The sequence below is a fragment of the Nomia melanderi genome, unplaced genomic scaffold (assembly GCF_051020985.1).
Source record: "Nomia melanderi isolate GNS246 unplaced genomic scaffold, iyNomMela1 scaffold0620, whole genome shotgun sequence".
Classification (NCBI taxonomy): Eukaryota; Metazoa; Arthropoda; class Insecta; order Hymenoptera; family Halictidae; genus Nomia; species Nomia melanderi.
This window is the reverse complement of record NW_027475734.1, coordinates 20,052-27,500: the sequence shown is the minus strand read 5'-3', so window position 1 is coordinate 27,500 and position 7,449 is coordinate 20,052. Positions and strand designations below refer to the sequence as shown.

The following is a 7,449-nucleotide window of genomic DNA, read 5'->3' as shown; positions in this document are numbered from 1 at the left end:
AACGATCATGCACAGAGAGGTATCTCGATACCTGCTCTGCTGTATGACTAGACGGCTTACGCGCGGAGAGTTCATCTCCCGTCCGTCGGAAATTTCGAACGGCTTACGCGCGGAGAAATACACTTCTCCCCGTCCGTCGAAATTTTTTTTTTTTTACTTTGAACAAGGCGCATAGAGCCCGCCGAACCACGATTTCCGTGCGTCTTACATCTTTCGACGATGGGACGATCCACGCGAAGAGTTGTTTCGTGCTCGCGCGAGGTGCGATAGCGTCGATTCGCTTTTCTGTACGGGGAGAAATAGAACGATGAGTTGACTTATCGGGTCTTCGTTGGAATTACCGTCGCTGGCATTGTAAACTCCAGATGACCTTGTGATTCCTTCGTCGGGCACTGGTAAAGGGTGGCGATGATTCGTTCTATAATAGAAATACCCGTCGTAGCGATTCGGCCGAGACACCCGCCACGAAACACTCTCTCGTCGTGGAATCCCCGCATCGGAGAGTAAAACGCGCGAAGGCTTACTATGAGAGAAGAAATAGTATATGCCGGTGGTTCGCGTGTGTAGGCTCTATACGAAATTGCGATTCAAGAGAGTAGGAAAAGACGCGATGAACCACGATTTCCGTGCGTCTTACGTCTCTCGACGATGGGACGATCCACGCGAAGAGTTGTTACGTGCTCGCGCGAGGTGCGATAGCGTCGATTCGCCTTTCTGTACGGGGAGAAATAGAACGATGAGCTGACTTATCGGGTCTTCGTTGGAATTACCGTCGCTGGCATTTGTAAACTCCAGATGACCTTGTGATTCCTTCGTCGGGCACTGGTAAAGGGTGGCGATGATTCGTTCTATAATAGAAATACCCGTCGTAGCGTTTCGGCCTAGTCACCCGCCACGAAACACTCTCTCGTCGTGGAATCCCCGCGTCGGAGAATAAAACGCCGAAGGCTTACTTATGAAACTTACGTCTCTCGACGATGGGACGATCCACGCGAAGAGTTGTTACGTGCACGCGTATGGTGCGATTGCGTCGATTCGCTTTTCTGTACGGGGAGCAATAGAACGTTGAGTTGACTTATCGGGTCTTCGTTGGAATTACCGTCGCTGGCATTGTAAACTCCAGATGACCTTGTGATTCCTTCGTCGGGCACTGGTAAAGGGTGGCGATGATGCGTTCTATAATAGAAATACCCGTCGTAGCGTTTCTTCCGAGTCAACCCGCTCACGAAACACTCTCTCGTCGTGGAATCCCCGCGTCGGAGAGTAAAACGCGAATTCATAGTATGGAAACTTACGTCTCTCGACGATGGGACGATCCACGCGAAGAGTTGTTACGTGCACGCGTATGGTGCGATTGCGTCGATTCGCTTTTCTGTACGGGGAGTAATAGAACGTTGAGTTGACTTATCGGGTCTTCGTTGGAATTACCGTCGCTGGCATTGTAAACTCCAGATGACCTTGTGATTCCTTCGTCGGGCACTGGTAAAGGGTGGCGATGATGCGTTCTATAATAGAAATACCCGTCGTAGCGTTTCTTCCGAGTCAACCCGCTCACGAAACTCTCTCTCGTCGTGGAATCCCCGCGTCGGAGAGTAAAACGCGAATTCATACTATGAAAACTTACGTCTCTCGACGATGGGACGATCCACGCGAAGAGTTGTTTACGTGCACGCGTATGGTGCGATTGCGTCGATTCGCTTTTCTGTACGGGGAGAAATAGAACGTTGAGTTGACTTATCGGGTCTTCGTTGGAATTACCGTCGCTGGCATTGTAAACTCCAGATGACCTTGTGATTCCTTCGTCGGGCACTGGTAAAGGGTGGCGATGATGCGTTCTATAATAGAAATACCCGTCGTAGCGTTTCTTCCGAGTCAACCCGCTCACGAAACTCTCTCTCGTCGTGGAATCCCCGCGTCGGAGAGTAAAACGCGAATTCATACTATGAAAACTTACGTCTCTCGACGATGGGACGATCCACGCGAAGAGTTGTTTACGTGTACGCGTATGGTGCGATTGCGTCGATTCGCTTTTTCTGTACGGGGAGAAATAGAACGTTGAGTTGACTTATCGGGTCTTCGTTGGAATTACCGTCGCTGGCATTGTAAACTCCAGATGACCTTGTGATTCCTTCGTCGGGCACTGGTAAAGGGTGGCGATGATGCGTTCTATAATAGAAATACCCGTCGTAGCGTTTCTTCCGAGTCAACCCGCTCACGAAACTCTCTCTCTCGTCGTGGAATCCCCGCGTCGGAGAGTAAAACGCCGAAGGCTTACTATGAAACTTACGTCTCTCGACGATGGGACGATCCACGCGAAGAGTTGTTACGTGCACGCGTATGGTGCGATTGCGTCGATTCGCTTTTCTGTACGGGGAGTAATAGAACGTTGAGTTGACTTATCGGGTCTTCGTTGGAATTACCGTCGCTGGCATTGTAAACTCCAGATGACCTTGTGATTCCTTCGTCGGGCACTGGTAAAGGGTGGCGATGATGCGTTCTATAATAGAAATACCCGTCGTAGCGTTTCTTCCGAGTCAACCCGCTCACGAAACTCTCTCTCGTCGTGGAATCCCCGCGTCGGAGAGTAAAACGCGAATTCATACTATGAAAACTTACGTCTCTCGACGATGGGACGATCCACGCGAAGAGTTGTTTACGTGCACGCGTATGGTGCGATTGCGTCGATTCGCTTTTCTGTACGGGAGAAATAGAACGTTGAGTTGACTTATCGGGTCTTCGTTGGAATTACCGTCGCTGGCATTGTAAACTCCAGATGACCTTGTGATTCCTTCGTCGGGCACTGGTAAAGGGTGGCGATGATGCGTTCTATAATAGAAATACCCGTCGTAGCGTTTCTTCCGAGTCAACCCGCTCACGAAACTCTCTCTCGTCGTGGAATCCCCGCGTCGGAGAGTAAAACGCGAATTCATACTATGAAAACTTACGTCTCTCGACGATGGGACGATCCACGCGAAGAGTTGTTTACGTGCACGCGTATGGTGCGATTGCGTCGATTCGCTTTTCTGTACGGGGAGAAATAGAACGTTGAGTTGACTTATCGGGTCTTCGTTGGAATTACCGTCGCTGGCATTGTAAACTCCAGATGACCTTGTGATTCCTTCGTCGGGCACTGGTAAAGGGTGGCGATGATGCGTTCTATAATAGAAATACCCGTCGTAGCGTTTCTTCCGAGTCAACCCGCTCACGAAACTCTCTCTCGTCGTGGAATCCCCGCGTCGGAGGGTAAAACGCGATATATAATAGTATATGCCAGTGGTTCGCGCGCGTCGTCTCTGAGATACGCGGTCGACAGAGTTCCGAAAACACGTGATGTGCCACGATTTCCGTGCGTCTTACATCTTTCGACGATGGGACGATCCACGCGAAGAGAACGTTCGTGCTTGCGTGAGGTGCAACAGCGTCGATTCGCTTTTCTGTACGGGGAGAAATAGAACGTTGAGTTGACTTATCGGGTCTTCGTTGGAATTACCGTCGCTGGCATTGTAAACTCCAGATGACCTTGTGATTCCTTCGTCGGGCACTGGTAAAGGGTGGCGATGATTCGTTCTATAATAGTAATACCCGTCGTAGCGTTTCGACCGATGTCACCCGCCACGAATGTCTCTCTCGACGTGGAAACCCCGCGCCGAAGAGTAAACGCGAAGGCTTACCATACGAAAGAAAACGGTATTATACGCCTGTGGTATGTGCGTCTCGGCTCTGTGATACGCGATCGGCAGAGTTACAAAAAAACGTTGATGGGCCACGATTTCCGTGCGTCTTACATCTTTCGACGATGGGACGATCCACGCGAAGAGTAGTTACGTGCTCGCGCGAGGTGCGATAGCGTCGATTCGCTTTTCTGTACGGGGAGAAATAGAACGATGAGTTGACTTATCGGGTCTTCGTTGGAATTACCGTCGCTGGCATTGTAAACTCCAGATGACCTTGTGATTCCTTCGTCGGGCACTGGTAAAGGGTGGCGATGATTCGTTCTATAATAGAAATACCCGTCGTAGCGATTCGGCCGAGACACCCGCCACGAAACTCTCTCTCGTCGTGGAATCCCCATGTCGGAGAGTAAAACGCGAAGGCTAACTATATAAGAAACATATAGTATTATTTATGCCTGTGGTTCTCCGTTTGTCCTACTCTCAGATACGCGACTCGGAGAGTTACGAATAATCGTGATGGACCACGATTTCTGTACGTCTTACATCTTTCGACGATGGGACGATCCACGCGAAGAGATCATTCCTGCTTGCGTGAGGTGCGATAGCGCCGATTCGCTTTTCTGTACGGGGAGAAATAGAACGATGAGTTGACTTATCGGGTCTTCGTTGGAATTACCGTCGCTGGCATTGTAAACTCCAGATGACCTTGTGATTCCTTCGTCGGGCACTGGTAAAGGGTGGCGATGATTCGTTCTATAATAGAAATACCCGTCGTAGCGATTCGGCCGTGTCACCCGCCACGAAAATCTCTCTCGTCGTGGAATCCCCGCGTCGTAGAGTAAACGCGAAGGCTTGCTATAGAAGACTATAGTTTATACGCCTGTGGTTCACCGGTTGCCTGCTCTCCGGGGTACGCGATCGCGCAGGAGTTACGGAAGAACTTGATGGGCCACGATCTCCAAGCGGCTATATCTTTCGACGATGGGACGATTCACGCGAAGAGAACGTTCGTGCATGCGTGAGGTGCGATAGCGTTGATTCGCTTGTCTGTACGGGGAGAAATAGAACGATGAGTTGACTTATCGGGTCTTCGTTGGAATTACCGTCGCTGGCATTGTAAACTCCAGATGACCTTGTGATTCCTTCGTCGGGCACTGGTAAAGGGTGGCGATGATTCGTTCTATAATAGAAATACCCGTCGTAGCGTTTCGACCGATGTCACCCGCCACGAAATTCTCTCTCGTCGTGGAATCCCCGCGTCGGAGAGTAACCGCCGAAGGCTTGCTATAGAAGACTATAGTTTATACGCCTGTGGTTCACCGGTTGCCGGCTCTCCGGGGCACGCGATCGCGCGAAGGTTACGGAGGGACGTGAAGCGCCCGAGCAATGAAACGTCCGCAGGAGGAAACGAGCAACCGCCGAACATTGTTTCGCGACGTTTCCATAATGTATTGTCGTTTCGCTCGCATCCCGCTTCTTTCCCCTAGTTTCCTCGACGCGTAGTTTCGCAGCCTTAGTGGACGAATCATTCTCGATTCGAGGAAAGATATGCAGTGGGGCGTGCAATGAGCCCGCCAGAGACCACGATCTCCAATGCGTCTTTACATCTTTCGACGATGGGATGATCCACGCGAAGAGAACGTTCGTGCTTGCGCGAGGTGCGTTAGCGTCGATTCGCTTTTCTGTACGGGGAGAAATAGAACGATGAGTTGACTTATCGGGTCTTCGTTGGAATTACCGTCGCTGGCATTGTAAACTCCAGATGACCTTGTGATTCCTTCGTCGGGCACTGGTAAAGGGTGGCGATGATTCGTTCTATAATAGAAATACCCGTCGTAGCGATTCGGCCGAGTCACCCGCCACGAAACTGTCTCTCTTTCGTCGTGGAAACCCCGCGTCGGAGAGTAAAACGCGCGAAGGCTGTGACTGTAACATATATATATACAGTATACAATGCCTGTGGTTTTTGCGCGTGTCGGCTCTTCGGTATACGCGATCGGCCAGAGTTACGGAGGGACGGTGAAGCGCACGAGAAATTGAAACGGCCGCACGATTGGAACCGAGCAACCGTCGAACATTGTTTCGCGACGTTTCCATAATGCGTTTTCGTTTCGCTCGCATACCGCTTCTTTTCCCCTAGTCTCTGAGACGCGTTTTCGAGCCGTTCTTCTACTATCGATTCTCGTAGAGAGAAGGGACCGGGTAGTCTGGAAGTGGAACCCGCATCTTGCGTGTACCGTACACGGAATTGAGAGGACCGGCCGTGAAGCTCGTTTTAAAGCCGTGCGTCTGACACCCAACTCTTGCGCGCCAATTTCGCGGCAAGAGATAATATGGGACGAATGACCGGCAAAGAGCCAGCTGTGAAGTCTGTTTTTTTAATCGAATCCGTGGACGTGTGTATGCCGTAGCGTCGCTCGTCGTGTTCGTTCATGGTCGTTCCGAGAGAAAGAACGAAAGCGGTAACGAAGGGACCGGCCGTGAAGCTCGTTTTAAAGCCGCGCGTCTGACACCCAACTCTTGCGCGCCAATTTCGCGGCAAGAGATAACATGGGACGAATGACCGGCAAAGAGCCAGCTGTGAAGTCTTTTTTCATTATTTGCTTTCAATCGATCGATCGGTACGATTCGTGCAACGTTTCGCGCGATGCGACGCGAAAACATGCGCGCAACAATAGATGCGTCTGATCGGAAGAACGCGAGGGTCGACTGCACGCGATGGATTCAGTATCGGGTAGGATACAAAATATATCCCCGTCGTTTCCACGCGTGCGAGTCTTCTGCGTCTTTCGCGGGTTTTTGAATGCACTATACGCCCGGAACGTCGAGAAATATATACATATTACTTGAACGTTTTTCGTCTCGAAAGGCTTCGGTGTCGTCTCCAAGGCGACGCCTGAATCTCCTTCGCGCGCTGGTCGGAGATTCAGGTATCAACTTTTATCTTCTCTTTGAAAGAAGAGAGATATTAGGTCGAACAAATGAGAATAAAATTATATATGTGAAATATAAAATTTATACGATTACCCTGAACGGTGGATCACTTGGCTCGTGGGTCGATGAAGAACGCAGCTAATTGCGCGTCAACGTGTGAACTGCAGGACACATGAACATCGACATTTCGAACGCACATTGCGGTCCACGGATACAATTCCTGGACCACGCCTGGCTGAGGGTCGTTTACGTACCATACACTGCTTGCGTAGCTCTGTCAAATCCCCGCCGTCGTTCACCTCTTCGGATCGAACGTTTTTTTACCGAAGGGCGCAAAGAACGTTTCTGAGTCGGGTTAAGAGAAGGATGCTACGTACGAGCGAACGATGGGTGTCTCGTCGGCGTTTGTCGCGGACACGCGAAAATTCTGTGAATTTCACGGACAGTGTACGTTCTAGTTGTTGCAAAACGATCGGAATCGTTTGTATGGACTCGCGTGAGTGTTCGCGGCGTCGTGCGTCGTTCAATTACGACCGCCCGCGGATACCGCTCCACTGCGATATGGATCTGAGCGACAACTTTTTCGGCTGTTCGTGAGATGAACGGTTTCGTGTGTTTAGAAAAATTTTTTTTCCCGCGCTCCCGACGTCACCTGAAATGATGCGTCAGAGGTGAAAGAAAATATTAAGAAGTCGAGAGAGAGAGAGACTACACACGTTTTATTCATATTTTGTATACCGTGCGTGAGACGGATGTGCACGACACGTCGTATGTCGGTATATTACCGACTGGCCCCAGGGAGATTGTTTTCTTCCTCTCTTACGAATGAGATGTACGTTTC

At 50.5% G+C, this 7,449-nt stretch overlaps 1 non-coding gene across 1 annotated transcript; it reads left to right on the top strand.

The window, feature by feature from the left end:
• Positions 1-6,698: 6,698 nt before the first annotated feature.
• On the top strand, positions 6,699-6,853 carry LOC143176537 (5.8S ribosomal RNA). The gene has a single exon (XR_013001071.1). It is a non-coding gene; the product is annotated as a 5.8S ribosomal RNA (ribosomal RNA).
• The last annotated feature ends 596 nt before the right edge of the window (positions 6,854-7,449 follow it).